We start from the raw sequence: 20,998 nt of genomic DNA on the forward strand, positions 1-20,998 counted from the left end.
TAATGTGCAGCCAAAGCTGAAAAACCACTACTTTAAAACACTTTCTTTGGAAATTCATTGATGGAATTCCAGGCTAATAAGATACTAATATTTATAATGTACGTACTACATTTCAAGAATTATATTAAGTGACTTTACATTGTGTATCAACAGTCTTTGGGTAAAGTGTCTTGGACAAAACGTAATTTACTGGGTCCTGTAACTAAAAAGTCTGGAGGACACAACAGAACAGAACTGGAAACCTTAAATCATGTAACCAGTGTCTTACTTCTCTCCCAATCTGGGCTTCAATTTTTCTGGTTGGCCTTATTCTAAGACCAGATGTCCCTTCAGAGTCAGAAGATAAATCAATGACTCTTAACACTACATTCTTCTCACATTGGAATCTGTAAGAGGAGAGCAAGGGTTTCTTTCTCAGACTGATCAGAAGTCTCATTTGCTCTGATTGGATCAGAGACAGTTCAAGATCCCAGAGCTGAGGCTGAAGCTGTAATTTTCACCCAAGCCTGCCCGATTACAGAGTTCATGCACCTCTTACTATATATCACTGCCTCAAGAAAATATTCCAGTTTGATTGGAAGAGAAAATATTTCTTTTCTAATGAAGAATTTGAGAAAGAAGAGATCCCCAAATAAGACTTTGCTTATATTTGAAAACCTCTCCTGCACTCTGACTGGAGGTATTCCCTTTCATCTCTGCTTTGCATCCATTTGCCCTCCCTCTTCTTGCTCCAGAATTAATTCTATCCAAGGGCAGACCAGGGCCGTGTCCCAGACTGGGAACCTCAGTGACAAAAATAACAACCTAATCCGTTCATTTGGTCTGAAATAATTGGTTTTCACATTTATGTTTTATACACTTGTATTCATTTCCGGTGGCTGCCACAAAAATTACCATAAACAGAAATTCGTTCTCACACAGTTTTGGAGATAGTAGTCTGAAATCGAGGTATGGGAAGGGCCATCCTCCCTCTCTGGAGGCAGTAGGAAGGAGTCCTTCCTTGCCTCTTCCAGCTCTGGTCGCTCCACGCGTTCCTTGGACATAGTCCTGTAGACATAGTCCACAGAGTCTTCTGTGTGTCTGTCTTCTTTTCTGGCTTTTATAAGAACATTTGTCCTTGGATTTAGAGCATACCTGAATAACCAGCATGATCCTGTCTTGAGATCTTTAACTTAATTACATCTGCAAAGATCTTTTTTCTAAATAAGGTCACATTCATACATTCTGGGGGTTCAGACATGGATATATTTGAGGGGGGCATCATTTCACCCACAACAATGCTCTTTGTTCCTCAGCTTCTAGTCATTTTATCCTGGGAAATAAAACCCATTTGGGGTTTTCACTTTAGAATCTTCTTCGACTAGTCACATGCATGAGTGGGCTGCAAGGGAAGGAGTAGGGTGGACCTCTCATCTGTGGAGAAAGGGAACACTCGGCTGTGCAAACAGGAATCTCCGAAAGCATGTATGGATTTCAGCAGAAGACCAAAAGTAATTCCTCAGGGCACAACACACACTACTGAAATTTTTGAGTAGAAAAGAAAACAGAAAAGAAGAGGCATGGTTCCTTGGATCTTAAAGTTATAGAGAAGGATGACTGTGCGTAATAACAAGTGCAGTTAGCTGTAGAAAATTTGAGGATGCAAATAAAGAATAATATTGTATTGAAACTCTTTTAAACCAGTGACAAGAACCCAACTCAAGCTGGCTTAGGGAGAAAAAAAAGGGAAGGTATTGGCTTGTGAACTAGAAAATCTAGGGATGTGCTCAATTCCGGGATCAGCAGAATCCAAGGATACAAATGAGGTGAACCCATCAGGAATTTGCCTTTCCATTTCTACTGTTTTTCTGACTTGTTTTCTTCTGTGTTATTGCTTCCCTCCCAGCCATGCCCCCGGCAATGGTAGGAGAGATGCCAGCAGGCCTCTGCAAACTTTTTCAGTCGTCAGTATATTCAATCTCAGAAGGAGACATACTCTTTCTCTGAGGTTCACTTCAGTCCTCCAAAAGGGACGCTGATTGTCCCTACTTGAAACAGGGGCTTTCCCTTTTCTAAATCACTGTGTTTGGGAAGATGAAGTACTGTGATTAGTCAACTTAACATCACAGGGCGAGGTGATTCCTGTTATCAGAAAAGAGAAAGGGATGTCAGTCAGGTAATAATAATGGAGACCCCGTTACAACCTCTTCAAAAGAGAAAACTTCCCTAGACTCTTACGTTAGATGCATACATCAGTCTAAGGGATCAATGAAAGTAATCATAGCCTGCTCCAGATGTTGAAGAAAGGAAGAAAAAAGGGAGACATTTTGCTTACATAATGATGTCTCTAAGGTCAGTAGGAAAAGAGTGCATGGATTGTCCACTCTAGGAGAACAAAAATGTTTTAAAAGATGCAATAAGATTTAGGAGATTTGGGACTTTCATCTAGTTCTGCTACTTACCAGCAAATAATATAATTTCTGAGGTTCTTTGTGGCTTTACGACTCTAAGGATTACACAAATGAGAGAAGAAAGTGAGCTCAGTTCCAATGCTTAAATCCAATTTTCTTATCCTATCCTGAGATGGTGAGATGGCTTGAAGTGAAAGGATGTCTAGCGAACATCTAGCAGAAGCTAAACTCAACGTTTTGATCTGCTCATTGGTACATCTTTTTTTTTTTTTCCCCAAAATCCCAACTCGGAGGAAAGTCTTACAAATGAAGCCAGAATATTATTTATTCTGCACCTTCTCAAAAGCAGCAAACAGAATTACACTTTTTACAGTAAGACTTTTAATTTGTGCAATATGTTGTTCTCAAAAAGCTTGAGTCTATTTGTGGTGTGGATTTATTTGTCTTGAATCAAAGTAGGTACCTGTTAAAATTAGAGATTTGAATCTGAAAATATCACTTGAGCAAATGGTTACAAGTTATTTAATTAAAAATAATTCATCATTGTATGTTCTCACTGGGTCGTTTCGATACACTCTGCTGGCTTGTTTGTAGTGCTTACTTTCTTAAAATTTTCCATCTTCACTTCTAGCTTTCTCAAATCCAGTTTTGGGATATTTATTTTGTTCTAAAGGAAGAGAGTTAAATTGCTAAGATGTATCATTCACAGATCAAAAATACCACGAAGGAGAAAAGTCATTTCCTTGAGCATCCTCTGCAATATTGATTTGAGTTTGCCTCCTCTGTCTTCCTGACACGAGCGTTTCCTTCATTCCACTTAGGAACTAAACACCGTCATCAAAGAGTCTAAAACATAAATCGCACAGCCATAGCTGAGTGTAATTTCTTTCTTTCCCTGGAACATATCCTCTCTTAGAAATCTTCTTCACCTGTACAAATAGCAGTCAGTTGCTTAGGAGACTTGATTACACGTCAGTATCTTAAGCAAAGTTGTTCTCCCTGCCACAGCAGATCCTGCTTTGCACTGAGGCTGTGACCCTAGCGAAGAAAAATGCTACATTTTATGATTCAAGAATGTAAAATCATAGTCCCTTGTTTTATTTTTTATCTAGGCAGGAGGTGTTCCTTGAATGATAGCAAGCAGGAAATAGCCAGTTAGTTCGATAATCAGATACCAAATAGTTGGATAGGATCCAGTGGCACATCAAAAGTAGTTTTCAAAACCCTTGAATAGCTTATCTCGCTTCACTTTCAACAAAATTTAAAGTTATTATGAAAAGAGAAAAGAAGTTTTTCTCATTGAGCCCCCACCTTATGTCGTAGATGCTTTATGGTTTTTGGCCCCACAGAAAAAACATAAAAGTATTATCCACATTTAAAAAAGGAAGACAGAAAGGTGAATTAACTTAGCTAAGATTGCACGGTTAGAAACCATCAAATGCTAGAATTCAAAGCGTGTCTTATTCCCAAGTCCCTACTCTTTCTATTGCCACACATTGTCTTCTTTTAAAAAAAGTAATGATCATAATCAGATTTACTTTATTTTTGATACCACTCAAAAACAGAAAAAAGAATACTGTTTGCTTCTTGCATGACTGTCTAAAGAGAAAGTAATTGCCAGGATCTGAGCTAAGTAGGAATACAGTAAGTAGGGTAAAAGCAGCAGTGAAGGGCCAGATTCCAAAAGTCGCATTCAAAAAGCTCCCTCCTGAGTCTGTGGGAATGTTGAGAGCTCTGAATGGATGAAGTACTGAAACTTCTGATAAAATATGCAATAAATGAATCATGGAGTCATGATATAATCATATCAAGGGGTAGGTCCAGGGGTACCTGAGCTGTTATCATCGGCGTTATACAGTGGAGATTCAGGGACCAAAGAAGCAGCATTTACATATCCAAGTGTGTAAATCTATCCGTCTAACATGCATTTAAAGATGCATTAAACATCCGGGAAATCCATTCTGTGAAATGACTCATGCCTCATTAAATGCTCCCGTACATAAGTAGGAGTCTAAAAGGCGAATTCACAGATACCAAGACAACTGATGGGCCCCCTCTTATTCTGTGAAATGCAGTATTTCCAAAAGAGTGCTAGATTATTTCTGGGGGTACATGGTCAGGCAGGGTTGGTTTTGGTTTTTGTTTTGTTTTTTATTTAATGAGTCTATTCAGGGCCACCACATAAAGCTGTGTAGGTTGTACCCTGCTCCAAGGCACTTGTCTGAGGTAGAGACTAAAATACAGTCTTAGTTTGGCTCACCAAGCCCTGTGTTTTCCTTCAGAGCGAAGCCAGGCCAGAATCTTTGGGAGGGGTGGGAGAGTGGGCCTTTTGTGCTAGCTAGAGGAGTCTATGTTATACAAGAATTCTAAATTTTTATTTAAAAAAGCATAACCAGCATATCAAATAGTGATATGAATTTCCTTTTCAAAATAATTAATTATAACTTAAATTTAAAGTGTAAGTTTAGTAGCAAGAAAAATAATAAGAGACTAATAGAAGTGGTAGTAAGGCAAACCAAGGAAGAAAGTATGCAAACAATTAAAACTTGCAAGTGTCTAATGTTGGGGAGAAACCAGGAGCTTAGGAGTAAGACAAGTAGGAGTTCCATGCAGGTCCTACCCATCCTTTAGCAAGTCACTTCCTTGCTCAATGGCAGTTTTCTCTCCCCCTGTGTAAGAAGGTTCCCTCCAAAGGACCGTAATGAGAATGAAATGAGATAACGTTTGTAAAGCTGTCAGCACACGTGTGTCTCCATCCTTCATCTTTCCTTGTGCGATGCGAGTCTAAATCTTCAATCACCCACACTGGCTCCCTAGCTTGTGCAAAAGTCCTGGCTACTGGTGGGTGTTATAGTCAAAGGAATGCCCCGTTGGTCCCAAGGTACTTCATCATCTCAGCTGTTTCTGCGTTAGTGCCCCATGACTCTCATCTTCTCTCTAGCCCACCCCACTCCACTGCCTCACCACCCCGCAGTGATTTTCGCAGGGGGCATGTGCAGACACTCACACACACGCCTATTTACACACACTCACGTTTGCACACGCACACGCTCACATAATCACGCATAATTAGGTTACCTACACACACACAGATGCAAATGCAATCCACTGTGTCTCCACAGACCTCCTCACCATTTCTTAAATATTTCCTTTCTGAATTCTTTTGTTCACTTTGTACCTTCACCCACAATTCCCTCTAATATCTCTTCCTACTTAAATCTTCTCTGTCTTATAAGGCCTACTTAAAATACCAACTCCCCTATTAAGACTTTCATCCTAACACAACAGGATGTGACCTTAACTTCAAAAGTGGTGTGCTTTTTTTGTTTTGTTTTGTTTTATCTTTACTAAGGTTATAGACACATTCTACTTCATGATGTAATTACTTGTATTGACAGCGTATCAGATTGTACAGTCTTTGAAGTCTATAATCATGTCTTACCATTTTATCCTCTACAGTGATGGCCTTCATTATTTTGAGGAACTATAATCTTAGTTAATTTTCATGAAATAGTTAGGCACTTTCCAGTTTCCAGGAACCGAGACATATTTAGAATACCATAAATGACTTGGATATGGATATTTTAGTGACATGCAGTTAAATTTATCGAAATGTACTGTGTTCGACCTGGGCAACCTAACTGGTTCTGTTGATCCTTATCTAGTATAAGGTTTATATTCATTGTCCAGTTAGCAGTGGACAGGGATTTGGGGTCCCAACTCAGCATTCCTCAAAAGTGGGCTGTGGGCATGGTGGGCCCTTTGGGTAGTATAGACTTCTCTCCAGCACATGCCCTGGTCCTCCTTTTTCCATTCCCCATTCTCCAGTCCAGTATTATTCAGCTACCGGGCATAAATTCTGTTGAGTTGTATATTTTTATAAAAGATAAAAATATAAAATATGAATGTATCTTTATAAAATATCCACATAAATATTGATATAAAGAAGATATAGCATGTGCCTCCAATTTCACCCTGTGGAGTTGTAAAGATCCTGTGCATTCTGCAGATAATCTGGCTCCACATAAGAGGAGAGGAATGACTGATCTGAGCACACTCAACCTCTTTTCCAAACTTATCCATCAAATAAGTCATTCTTCGTGGAAGTGATGAGGCTAAGAGGAAGGAGAGATGTGGGAGGTTTATTTCTCCCATCCTTTTTTTCCTGAGGAGGGATGAAGTGGAAATTCTTTTTCATCTCTGAAAACCTGAAGAGTGGGAAATAAATACTTTTACTTTTCTCTTAATTCATTCATCTAAGAAGTAAGCCTCAGGGGTATAACAATCTCACAGAGGAGAGGAGGGGTCAAAAGTCCAGAACAGAGCGAGAACAGTCTTCCCACTTTCAAGGGACTTTTGCCCCCAAAACTAACTTTTGCAGTTTTAGGTCTTTTTCTCAGACACTGATAAGCAGTTTATCCTTTGCCTCCAGAACACTCTGAAATGATTTCTGTCAGACTTTACTAGCCCCCATTTTCATACTCAATACTATTTCCCATCTCAAATTATGCCCCCTCAAACTAGTGTATCAAGATTTTTTTTCTTACTTATTTTGGCCCATGGGAAGGAATAACTTACCCATGTGTACAGGAGAAATATTGTTTTCTGTTTCTACCAAAGAAGAAAATAAGTACCCTGGAGCTTAAGAGAAGTAAAGATATACTTACTTGTAGTCATTAATCTAATTGAACACAAGTTGCTTATTCAATTTCTCTAGCTCTCTTTGTTTATGGTTTAAATCCGATACACATCAACATTTTTCCAACATTAAGATATCGCAAAAACTGTTATATTTTCCAGAAATCCATTTTAGTCAAAAAGCAATGTTAAACCAAGTTATGAAGAGAGAGCTCACATGATTACAATACATCCATTTTATGTACATGAAATCTATTGACTCAATAATTTAATTCAGAAGCTCTATTAGATGCTTGTCATAGTCAAGAGATACTTATACCAGTAATTAGTTATGGAATATATTTAGACTCTGGGATTTATGCTGATGTGCACTGGGTCTAGAAAAGCAATTGGCACAGAAGAACTGTGAGGCCCAGGATCCGAAGCCAATCGTGACATCAGGAAACACAAGCATGAGCACAAGTAGCATAGGAAAAAACGTCCCGTAAGTACTGTGGCTCCATGTACGGAGCCCGGGGTGTTAGCGGAGAGAAGGTCTAGAGCAAGGTAAATAAGCCAATATTATGTTCGGAGATATACACAGGCAAATGTAGGCTCCTTACACTCGGGCAGAGGTGATGAAAGGGATCCAGGGGAGAACTATGGACCAAGTGACAAAGTGGAACAGCCAGGGTACAGGATCTGGGCAATAATAATGTAAAAGGCTGTCCTGGGCCATAGTGGGAAGTATCTTAAAGTGATGGGAAAGAGTTCTGAACTGTGTGTGCTAATCCTCAGTCAGAGGTAGGATTCTTCAGATGAAAATGGCTAATTATTACAGATCTTCAGAAATCTCATTATTTCAGTACCCTACAGAGCTTTACCACTAAGACCAAATTCGTCCTTATTACAGGTAACAGTTCCCATTTTACTTCTCTAGTACTCCATTACCTGGAAAGAGATGGTCATTATCTCCTCTGTATTACTGAATGAAAAAGCAATATAGAGAATGATGCCCATGGTCATGAGCTCATATTTTCTTACTCACAGTCTTTTACTTTTCCCACTGTCTTGACTCCCTGTTTCTACTGGCAAACAGAGCAGAGAAATTACATAATTACCTGGGTAATTTAGACCAGAAGAGGGGGAGAAAAAAAAGGTGATTCCTATGAATTACATGAGGTCTTTCAAATTTTTCCTGAACATGAAATACTTTTGCTTTTTCCTTTTCTCTTATTCTCAGTGACCTCAGCCAGACACATACATCTCTCTTTATGGAGAATGATTAACATGGACTCAACTAGGGAGAAATCAAATTATACAGTTAATAAACACTAAAGCTTCAATCCATGCTAAGTGACAATGCAGCACCAGGGAAAATTAATTACTACATTTTAGAGTGAGAGGAGTCAAACACATCAGATTTGAGTTTAGCCTTAGGATGCGCAGTAAATTTTAGTTCTTCTATGACTGAATTTTTTAAAGCACAAGGGTACTCAAAATCATGTGGCTATTTTCTATAACGGTAAGTGACTTTTTTTAGTAGTCTAATTAGATTTAATTCTTAGGTTGCTTGGATTTTTGTAGGAATCTTTCCAGATTCGTTGTGTAAATTCACAAGTCATTCCCTTGATTCTAACTATGAGCAACCACTGGTGAAAATTTATTAAAATTACTTCTTTTCACAAGAGTGTTTAAGTGATTTTGATACTGCTAAAGAGATTCTCCAAGTGCCCTGATGCTGAGAATTTATTCATAACCATTGTCAAATACAGCATAGTGTAGTATTTAAGAACTAAAATGAGTAGTTGTCAGTGGAGGCAGATTTTTAGCAGGAGAGCATAAACTAGTCATTTGTAGGCTTAAAATTATAGTGTATTTTTCTAAGTTATTTCACATGAACTTCAGAAGTTCACATTCCCCTGTCCATTTAAGTGGCCCCGAATAAACTGAGGCAACAAAATCATATCAAGCGTGATCTTTAGTCTCTCTCTACTCATATAATCACAGAATCATTGTGACGGAAGAGACTGTACAAGTTTTGAATACAGCCCTTCACTCTTAAAGGGCCATCGAACCTTTGCTTGAAAACCACTAGCTCTAGGACTTCATTATGTTATGCAGAACACTACCCATTCTATTTGGGTGCACTTCTAATCCTTTGAGGCTGATCAGCCTTAACTTCCAGTTAAATTCATCAGCTTGGATCTTGGACTGCCACCCTCAAGTTAACCATAAATGATGAGTCTTATCACTCTGACTTTTGATACTTCTTTAACCATTTGAAGACAGTTATAAGGGTCCCTCTCATTCTTTTCCAGATAATTCAACCCAAATTCCTCTCAAGTTTCCTCACAACTTGATTTTTAGTTCCCACAACAACCCTGGACACAGTGTCAGGATGCAGTTTTATCAGTGTCTGTTTTCAAACACAAAGCCCAAAACAAACAGGCTGATCATAAAGCTATAAAGATCCCTTAGGTGTATGAGAACCCTAGACGTCAACAGCTCCTTATGTTCACTGCAGGAAAATAGCTGGTCATTTTCTTATTCCTTTATTGAAGTAGCTTAACAAAAATCTACCTGTAACTTAAAATTATACCACAATGTTTTTCTCTGTGATTTCCAATTTCATATTGGACATGCTAACATACATAAATTAAATGGCCCCCTGGCTTATGACTCTGCACAACCACTTTGGGAGGGGAAATTATTAAGCTATTCCTTCTCACAGGACTTCTCAAGTCATTTTTGGATACTCTTAAGAAGAGAATGATCAATAAATAGAAAAGAATATTCTGATAATGATGCATCCTTTTTATAGGCAAAGTGAAAAAAAATAAGTTGGAAGGAAGCAGATCCTTTAAATAGAACTAGGTTTGGGGGATGCTGCAGCAATATCAGCACTATTGCTAGAATGAACTATTATCTAAGGTACTACTGCTCCACTCTCATCTCTCCAACACTGCCCCAAAAATGACTGAACTGTTTCTTTCTTTCCCCGTATTTGTGCCTCCAACTTCTAATTCTGTCTTCCCTTACACTTCCAGGGAATATCCTCTCTTCCTAAAGGAGACTAAGAAACTAAGTGCTCTCTCTCTATGATGTGATGACAAGTATTTTTCTCTGTTTTTTAATGTTTTCTTCTAGACAGCGACCTTTCCACCAGTAGCCTCTTGGCCTTGTGTGTTAACAAAAGCTGCAAAGAGCACTTTGGAGGCAAACCAAATGAAATAGGTACAGGTACTTAGAGGTGTTTTATTTAGACTTAGAGGTTTATTTATATTTGTCTCCACAAATTCTAAGCAGTATTGATCTATGTACTTGCCAGGATAAAACAAGACAAGAAACAAATCTTATCACTTAAAAAAAAAATTCCCTCATGAGGATAAAGTACAACTAAAATATCTTTAAAAGCTTCTTCATCCAAATGCATGGCAAATATAACTGTACTGTAAATGCAAAGTACAGTGAATTTTGGATTAGAGTCAACAAACCACCTAAGAGGACATGTCAAGGTCTGATGTAGTGCTGAGTAGGTTTCTGAACAGCATTTAGAAATTTTTAAAATAAGTTGTATGAATTCTGTGTCTGCCATTTTTTATTCTAGTACATTCTCCTAAAGAATACCAAGTATGGTGTTTTGGCAATGATCGATTAGGTGACCAAAAAAATTTTCTTAAGAGGCAATGAGGTCCAATAAGAAGGCATGAAGTCAGTTTTGAAATCTAGTTTTATCCTTAATAAAAAATAACTTGATAGAGTTATAAATGCACTCAGTTTCATTTTTTTTTCCTTCTGTTGAATAAGGGTAGTAATCTCTACCTCTTAAATGTTGTTGTAGCATATACTAGGTAATGAATACATAAATTTTACCTCCTTTCTTCTTTGCAGTATGTATGGCCTCAAATTTAACAATAAGTTGCAGAATTCATAATGGATTGGGAGACATTTATCTTCAAAATGAAAAGACTTATAGAGATTTATAGAGAAAATTTCTATTGATTAGTATTTCATTTCATCTCCGATTATGGTCATTCTCCATAACTGAAAAATTACTATGAGGTCCATCATCAATAACATTAACACTTGGCTCATTCTCTATCTAGCTACCATTTTTTGGTCATTTTTTCTCACAAACTGCTCTCTTCCAAGAGAATGAACAAAGGAAAGAACATTAGACTTTATTAGCATCTCTGGTAACAAATTTAATGGAGACATTTTGAACTATGGATCAAAGTGAGATCAGGCTCCCAGTGCAGTCCTTGACAAGCTAAAATCTGTGGAGGCAAGCACAGATGCTATCCAAGTCAGAATTCCTGACCTTGGGAAAATGACAGTGTCAGGACTGGGGGTGGGCTGCACAGGTAGTTGGGAAAATGCCTGGCAGTAATAGTGGGGAACTATTAGAGGACATTTCAGTGTTCCTTAAATGTTTCCAAGCCTTCGATATCATCAGCACCTGTGTGCCTCCATGCCAATTAAAAATCCACAGAATGTCCTTTATAAACAGAGGAAATGGTGGCGTTCAGGTGAGTGCTAAAACAGCAATAACATAGTCTCTTGAAATAGCTAACCTGCTCTTTGCCTCACTAAACCCCTAGAGTGAATGCAGATCGCTGTTCAAAGCTCTTAGACAGGAAAGGAACATTCACAAGATGGGAAGAGATACCTGCAGGGAAGGAACAAACGGGAAGTAAGAAAACAGCAGGAAAAGCTGCCTGAAGAGGTTTCAGTACATGGAAAACTATAAAGTCAGTAAGAAGTTGATCTTTCATTGTTGTAACCAACTGAGAAAATTCTGCCTCTAGCATCTGCTAGTAAGGGTGTGAAAGAGAGAAGACTCATTTTGCCAAACTTAGATCCTACTCATAGCTGATGAATCCTAACTTTAGAAGGTTAAAAAAAAAAAAAAAATTAGGACTTTCGAGCCTGAAGGTCCGATTAACTTTAACATTAGCACAGAGGCTTCCTTATTGAATTATTTTCCCGTTCTTCTTTTCCTTCCCTTTCTTTCTCCTCCCCTCCTTCCTTCTCTTTCAGAACATTACAAGGATCACCTTAAAACAAAATTCTCTACTGTTCAGAAGCAAACTTTCTCCTTCAGCTGAGAGTTAACATGAGTTTTTTGAGCAGCAACAGTGACTGTACTTGGGGCTTCACATCCTCCTTTACCCGTAAGAAGAAAGCAATTAACGAAGATAATATTGCTATTCATATACATATATAAAGAAGTACCAGGTATAACATTGTGGTGCTGAAAAAGGAATGGAGTTAATCAGGAAAAGCTTCTTAGGAGGAGTAGCCCAGAGTATTAATTTCAATGCAGAGAGATATACAGGATGTTAATAGGAGGTATTGAGGAGGATTTTATTAAAATGCTATTTTGCAGCAATGCTCAGAATGCAGAAAGTGCAGACCTATTGTGAGGTAACATAAAACATTTATCTGGACTAAGAAGGCAGTCAGGATAAGATTTGGAAAAGTGAAATAATGGCCTTTGTTGGACCACAGACATGAGAAACTTGTTTTCAGTCAAGAAATAGTGAAAATATATAATAGCAATGAAATTTAAACATTTTATATTAAATCTTTAGTGAATCTTTCTATATACTGAGAAGAAACACATTTTGTGTTTAAAATCTAAATTTTAACAACCCGAATTCCATCAGACTTCCCTCATCTGTTTTTAGAGCAACGGTTGTAATGTTTTCCACACTCACAGAAATATTTGTAAAAATATTTTCTTGAATAATTAATGACAAGAACTAAGAACTGGAGTTAACACCAGCTATGGTGTTTTATTGAATTATGACCCATAATCATCCAAATCCCAAAGTTGCCCATAGTTGAAGACTCTAAAAGAAAGTGAGGGCACGGATGTATATTTGATACCCCATCTACTTCCCTTAAGTTCACCATATAGCAAGATGAATCACATCTTTGGATTTTGGAGTTGGTAGGTAGGAACTTCTTTATGTTCTGGGCTGCATTCCTACATATGCAAGATTCATTCAACCTGTTAAATAAAGGGCATTTGTAATTTTTCTTATCTTCTCAAATCTATATTTGCTCAACTTCTTCTTCTTGGCATCTTGAACAATATAATTTGCTGCCACTGATTTTCATATGTTACCAGGATAAATTTACCAGTGCGGTTTTTATATGTAGATTTGCATAGATCTATGCATATCCTAACAAAAGAACACAGCTATATTTAGGGCTAGAATATTAAGTTCACCAGCAGGAAACAAGGCATGGATGATGATAATTTTTAAAAATTTTTCAGCATTTCCTATTAATGGGTATCCATATTTAGATATTGGCAATAAGATATAGAATGATGCTTTCTGGTGTTATTTTAAACTGTGACCCAGTGTATATTGGCTGTAAATAAATAAGAGTTCATTGAAAAAAAGTGATTCTTGGTGTCAGATATAGCCTTCCCCACTATTCCAACTCCTGCATCATTGGCTAATACAGAATATCATTCAATCCCACGCTCTCCTAACTACTTCTCTGAGTCCTAACAACTAAATATGTATGCCTTTTTTTCTTTTTAGAGAGAGAGAAAGAGCGGGGCAGGGTAGGGGGGAATAGGGAGCCCTGTCAGGGCTCAGTCTCAGAACCTGAGATCATGACCTGAGCCACAATCAAGAGTAGGACGCTTAACCGACTGAGCCACCCAGGTGCCCCAAAATGTGCATGCTTTTATTAATATATTTTGACCTCCCAGAGCACTTTTGTTCTTAAAATTTGCTTCTTTCCATTAAATGTGCTTGCTGGCATTCCTCCAATATCATCACCAGAAGCATGTTTTAGAGTAAGGAGAGGAGAATGCTGACTTGTTCCCATTCTTCCTCTGACTGCTGAAAACAGCGGTTTGGGTCCTGCCTCCCTCAACCCTTGTAGAACTCAGGACAATAGTCTGGGGTGAAGAAGGTCAAGCATTTGAATTTTATAGCATAAGTCATTCATTACCTCCATAATGACTATTGCCTAAAACAGCACCCATACTGGTCTCCATCATGTTTCCTGCACTGTCCCACCCCAATCCTGCAGCAGACTAACATTTATTGCAACACCTCTTGGTTCATGCTTGACAATGCTGACATCCTGTTGTTGATCAAAAATCTTTCAATAAGCTGGGATGTTTGTTCTGGCATTTAAGTCCCTGCTCAGTCCAGCCCCAAATTAAGATCTTCCCAAAGCCATTTTATACTGCGCCTTCTCACAAACTCTCATCTCATAAAATTAAGGCTACTGAAATACACAAGTTCTTAAATATACAAATACTCATAGCTCTGCAATTTTGATTATTTGGGCCCTCCACTTAAAATGGTCTCCCCCTCCAGGCTGTGAGCCTATGTAAGCCTGGCCTTTTTTCAGGCCCCAGATAGAGTTCCCATCTCCAGGAGGCTGTCCCACCAGAGCACACAGGCAGTACACCCTCCAAAGTCCTGTGCATAGACTGTCCACACCTCCCTTCAGGTACTTATCAAATGCTTCCTTGTACTGCTATATTTCATCTTTATACCTTGTCCTCAAAAAGAGACAATAAGCCCCATAATGTTAGGGATCACATCTTCTATCACTTCACATCTTTATGGCTTTGCGTATAGTATATGAATAATTTATTATGTGCTTGCAACTATGCTGCTGACTGTAACCTCTGATAGTAACTAAGCAGTCTAGAAATGAGAAAGTATCCATTTTCAATATTATTATTCCAAAAGAACTAAGTCATAGAAAACTCCAAGAATCTAAGAAAACATTTCAGGTTTTTTAAACTGCAACTCAAAATTTCTCTCCCACCCTTCACTTTCTAATCTCTGCAATAGATTCTCCATTGCTTCCTCTTAGAACAGACATATGCATCTATGCTCTTCTTCAAATGCCATAAAATTGTGAAAGTAAATTTTAGCTTTTTATTGAAATTTCGAGATGTTACTAGTATCTTTTTTTCATTTGCTTGTCAACCTTTTTTTTTTTAAGCAAATGCTTATTATTTGTTGAGCAATTAGGGTTCTTGTGTTGACCTGACTGCATATAGCCCCTGTCAGAAACAACTTTTTAGTGCTAATAACAGCTTTCATGTAACACATCAGACCCTGTTATTTTGAAAATTGACATGACCGATAATGGGGTCCTTCAATCTGAACTTTTTGGAGACTTACTAAGAAAAGTGAATAAATACATTGATACAAAGGGGGGTTTTGTTACTGTACTGATCTGAACATATAATTATGAAAGTTTTCTTTAGATTTAAAACTTTTAAAATCTTACAATTATGAGACCATTTTGTATGTTTTTCAATATGAATACATGCAGAATTCACAAGATTTGGTTTATAGTTTTCTCTCTTATTTTGTGCTATCAAGACTTGTTCTTTGTCTCAAAAGTTCTTATAATTTTGAGCTCAAACTTACAAAATATGTGGGAATTAAATAACCTATTGATTATGCATGGAGCAGATCACACAGAAATTTCTGTTGCATTAAAAGGGAACTTCAAGACCTTTCTATTGTCTGTTTTACAACAAGGAATTTATATTTTGTGGTTAAAATAATGCACACATGCACATCAAAAACAAAGTTCTTTGTTTAAATGTCTACAGGAAGATAAATGAGAATATGAGATTTATATATATATATATATATATATATATATATACATATGTATGAGAATATAAGAATATAAGATGATGCCAGTTAATGATTGCTGGTTGAAGATATGCACTTACTTACATTTTTATCCCTAAACTCCTCTATAGTAATAGTAAAGAATAAAAAAAATATAAACTAACAGTAAAAGAAAATAGGAGAAAGGGAAAAAGGACAGGAAATATCAGCAGTTTTCAGAAGATAGAAAGTAGACGGAGGATTGGCAAGTGACTTAGCAGAGTAGAAAAGCCTAAAGTTTATGGGTTCCAATGTACAGATTTGATCTATAAAGCCCTTCAAAAGTCAGGATTTAGAAGTAGCCGAAGTGTGTGGGGCAAAGGACTGAAAACGAGAATGGACTGAATAATCTGTTCAAAGAGAATTCAGACTGCCCCAGGTTCTTCCTTTAATTTATACAGCCAGGTTTCTCCTCCGGACAAGTGAGACTCTTGAGTCACGGCAAGTATGGGCTAAATTTCTGAACACATGAGAATTAACTTAAAGGCTGCATACTGGGGGAAAAAAGTTCATACAATGTAGCAAAAACAGCAATTCCTTCCCAGTTCAACCCAAGCATTCTGTGGTCTGGTGCCTACCCTATGCCATTTGTAGGCTAGAAGACCCAGAACAAAGTCCTACAGATCCACACAGATCTAGCATTGGGAAGGCACTGCCCAGTCATCGTATGTGAAGGGTACTAGCTGACTACCTCACTAATGCATAATAACTGCCACTCAAGCTTTACTTTCTCTTCTTGGATATGAAAGAACAACCAGGGATCCCCAAACTTCTAAGGAAAGACTCCCAACAGGAAAGTCAAAGACAAAATTAAATGTAACAAAAAATCTTCAGAGCATTCCAACCAGCTGTTCCCTCTGCTGGGAATGTTCTTCCCCATCTTTGCTCTATTCACTCCTACACTTTATTCAGGATTCTCTCTCTGTTTTTTAAAGATTTTATTATTTGAGAGAGAGCACAGCAGGAGGGGGAGAGGGACCAAGGGAGAAGCAGACTCCCCACTGAGCAGGGAGCCCTGGGATCATGACCTGAGCCAAGGCAGACACTTAACCCACTGAACCACCCAGGCACCCCATCCAGGACTCTCTTAACACAAAATAATAGGAGATTTTTTTTTTTACCATTATATTTAAATAGCATTACATTCCCCCATGACTCAATTTTCAGTTATCCTGTTTCTTTACTTGAATTTATTTTTGTCCATATGTTAATTCCTATACTGATATTTTTATGTATTTATGTATTTGTTGTTCATTTTCGCTACTGCATGATGAAGACTCAAAGGCAGGAATGTTGCATATGACACATAGTAGAGGCTTGATAATTATTTTATTATTATTTACTTATTTGTCTACTTATTTGTTTAGTAAAAATAATTAACTCAAATAAATCAAAACCAATGTGGGAAGCACAATTTTTAAAAAATAATAATTCAGAAAACTAAGAAAAGTTATAGCCCATAAACAATTAAAAAATATTAGCTATGCAAAAGCAATGATTAGAGAAGAATAATTAACTCTTAAAAATTCAAAATATTAAAAATAAAATATATAGTTCAATATAACACTGTGAGGAGTTGGTAAAGAAAATCTCCAAGAGAGTCAAGAGAAATGTAAGATATGAACAATGGGAAAGAAAAATAAGAATGTAAGAGGTCAATCCTGGAAGTCAAATGTCTGACTAAGAGAAATTTCTATAGTAACAGAAAAAGTAGAGAGGAGGTAACAATTTAAGATAAAATGCAAGAATGTTTTCTGGAATGGAAGGAACAGTCTCATGATTGAAAGGCCCTCCAAGTGCTCTACAAACTAAATGAAAAAAAAAAGCCATCAAAGTACTGCTTATAGAACTTCAGAATCTGAAGCTACAAGAGGATTTTCTACTTATGTAAACTTCAAAAATATCATATGGAGCCAAAATAAGTTAGAGGGTATACACATTTTACACATTTTATTTTATTTTTTTCATTTTAAATGTATTATTTGAGTATAGTTGATCCACAATATTACATTAGTTTCAGGGGTGTGATATAGTGATTCAACATCTCTACACATTATGCTATGCTCACCACAAGTGTAACTACCATCTGTCACCATACAATGCTATTACAATACCATCGATTATATTGCCTATATTGTACCTTTTACTCCCATGACTTACTCACTCCATAACCAGAAGCCTGTATCTCCCACTCCCCTTCACCCATTTTGCCCATCCCACCCATCCCCCTCCCCTCGGGCAACCATCAGTTCTCTGTATTTACAAGTCTGATTCTGCTTTTTGTTTTTTTGTTTATTCATTTCTTTTGGTTTTTTTAGGTTTCACATGAGTGAATATACACATTTTAAAACCTAAAAACAATATTTTATGTTATTAATGAATATGTAAACTATAAAAAACTTTCATGAGACTATTAATCCAAAATCATGATAATAATTATCTATGGAGGAAGAGAGAGGGAAATAATATTTAGGAGGAGTACAGAGGCAGCATTATTTATCTGTATAAAATTTTATGAAAAGAATGACAGCAAGCAAATGTAGCATCAGATTTAATGAGGCTGAATGATGGGTATAATGATATTGCTGTAATACCCTCTACACTTTTCAATGTTTTTGAAACATTTCACTATTGAAAACAAAATAATGTAAGAGAACAGAAAAAAGAAAACAGGTTATATTAAAAATTGCAGGAAACAAAATGGTATCAAGTTTCTTAACTGTTATAGTAGAAACAAGAAGATAATGGAGAAATATTCACCCACTCTGAGAGGAAATCATCTTCAACCAAGAAGCATATATCCAGCCAAAATATCAATCAATTAATATAAAAGCTGAATGAAAACACATAAGGCTTAGCATCATTCACCTATTCTTAGGAAACCAGTGAATTTTGTACTCTGCAAAACAAGGGAGAAAACCTAGTAAGAGACATGAGAGCTGTTAAGAAAAATTGCACTGGACAATTGTTAAAAATGGCAAGACAGGTTTTCTTAATTGCTGTAGTAGGGAAGAGAGATGTCAGTATAGAACTGAGCTCAACCCCAAGTTAAACAGGCAAGAGAGATTTTATTTATGACTGTCACAACAAGAGAGAGAACTTAAAATCAATTCCACTAAAACAAAAGTTGGGAGGATTTGTAAAGGCTGGGCTGAGCTAATGGAAAAGTACCCAAGGACATTGTGGGGGAGGTTAGTCAATGTGATTAGGCCATCTGTGTTTGTTAATTGTTGCTTCTCAGGGTTAGGCTTCTACCCATCCACAGAGACTGAGAGATGATGATGCTATCTTTCTTGACAATTACATTTCAAAGAAATGGCTTCCAGGGCCTTGGAGAAAGACATTCCTAAGTTTTAGAAAATTTACATCTTGAAGGAGCAAAGGAAGAATTTATAATTGCAAGTTTTCTAAAGAAAATGCTCTAAGGAAAGTGAGGTCAAGGGCTGTACTCAGGAAGAAACCTGTTTAGTCAAACAGGGGAATGTTAAGGTCATCTTAGTCAAATACAGGAAACTGGGGATCCACATAAGAGAGAACTGATGATATTAAGTGAAGCCCCATGTCCAAATTTATGCATCAGTTACATAGAGACTGATGAGAGCAGAAGACTGTGGGATTCCAGTTTAGAGGCCCCCAGGAAAAAACAGACAAAAAAGGAACTGATTGGTCCTAAAGTGTTAGACCATGTAGAAGTTAATACTGAATGAGTTTTTACAGTTCCGTTGGTCAGTTTAAAAAGAATTAGTCATAGAAAGAGTACAGAAAGGTAGTGAAAAATATGCCACAAAAAAGTAAAGAAATCAATAACAGATAACTGGAAAATCCCCAAATACTCGGTAATTAAAGGTACATTTCTAAATAACACATGGATCAAAAAAGAAATCTCAAGAGAAACTAAAACTTATTTTTAATAAATTAAATGAAAATACAACATATCAAACTATGCAGTGCAATGAAAGCAGTGCTTAGAAGGAAATTTATAGAATTGAATGCTTATATTAGAAAAAGAAGAAAGATCTAAAATCAATAACCAAGCTTCTATCTTAAGGTACTGGAAAAAGCAGGGCAAATTAAAACCAAAGTAAACTGAAAGAAAAGAAATAATAAAGATTAAAGCAGAAATAAAATTCAGAACAGAAAAACAATGGAGAAAATCAATTAAATCAAAAACTGGTTCTTTAGGGGTGTCTGGGTAGCTCAGTCATTAAGCATCTGCCTTTGGCTCAGGTCATAATCCCAGGGTCCTGGGATCCAGCCCTGCATCAGGCTCCCTGCTTAACGGGAAGCCTGCTTCCCCCTCTCCCCACCCTGCCCCCGCTTGTGTTCCCTCTCTTGCTGTGTCTCTCTCTGTCAAATAAATAAAATCTTAAAAAAAAAAAAAGCTGGTTCTTTAAAAAGATCAATAAAATTGATAAGCCTTTAGCCATGCTAAGAAAAAATTAGAGAAGACACCAATTACTAATATCAGAAATGGAAGAGGGGGCATCACTACAGATCCCATGAACACTGAAAGGGTAATAAAGGAATATTATTAACAACTCTATGCCCACAAATTTAATAACCTAGTTAACCTAGACAAATTCCTTCAAAGACACAATCTACCAAAACTCACACAAGAAGAAATAGACAATTTTAATAGGCCTATATCTATTAAAGAAATTGAATCAATAATTAATAACTTTCCAAAACAGAAAATATAAGGCCCAAATGGGTTCACTGGTAAATCTACCAAACATTTAAGAAATCATACCAACTTTCCACAATCTCTTCCATAAGATAGAAGCAGATGGAAAACTTTCTAAATCATTCCATGAAGTAAGCATTAATCTAATACCCAAACCAGACACAGATGTTACAGGAAGAGAAAACTACAGATCAATATCTCTTATAAATATAGATGCGAATATCCTCAACAAAATATTAGCAAAAAGAATCCAACAATGTACAAAAAGAATTACACACCACAACCAAGAGGGATTTATGTCAGATATACAAGACTGGTTCAGCATTCAAAAACCAATTAATGTAATCAAAAAAGTTTAGACACTTTTTGTTTGGCCATTTGCAGGTAGCTCCACCCACAGGTTTGCTTTTAAGATTTATCAGGCCTGAGCCAGAAACTAGTCTGCTGTATCTCCCAGGTTGCAAGAGATACTTTGAAGCCTTTGTCAATAGGCTGGCAAGAAAGAGAATTTACTTGCTCCCTCCATGGAGATCATGTGACTCATACCATAGTTTACTCCAGAGGAATCATCCTTCCAATCTCCAAACCCCCTGGCCACTTCAGCTGAATCCTTTCAGGCATTCGGT

At 37.0% G+C, this 20,998-nt stretch overlaps 1 protein-coding gene across 5 annotated transcripts in view; it reads left to right on the forward strand.

Annotated features, from left to right (window-relative positions):
- Nucleotides 1-20,998, forward strand: part of NKAIN2 (sodium/potassium transporting ATPase interacting 2) — a 965,996-nt gene that overhangs the window by 772,822 nt on the left and 172,176 nt on the right. The window lies entirely within an intron of this gene.

Source organism: Callorhinus ursinus, unplaced genomic scaffold (genome assembly GCF_003265705.2).
Source record: "Callorhinus ursinus isolate GAN/ISIS: 27379988/994484 unplaced genomic scaffold, GSC_fseal_2.0 scaffold6, whole genome shotgun sequence".
NCBI classification, from domain to species: domain Eukaryota; kingdom Metazoa; phylum Chordata; class Mammalia; order Carnivora; family Otariidae; genus Callorhinus; species Callorhinus ursinus.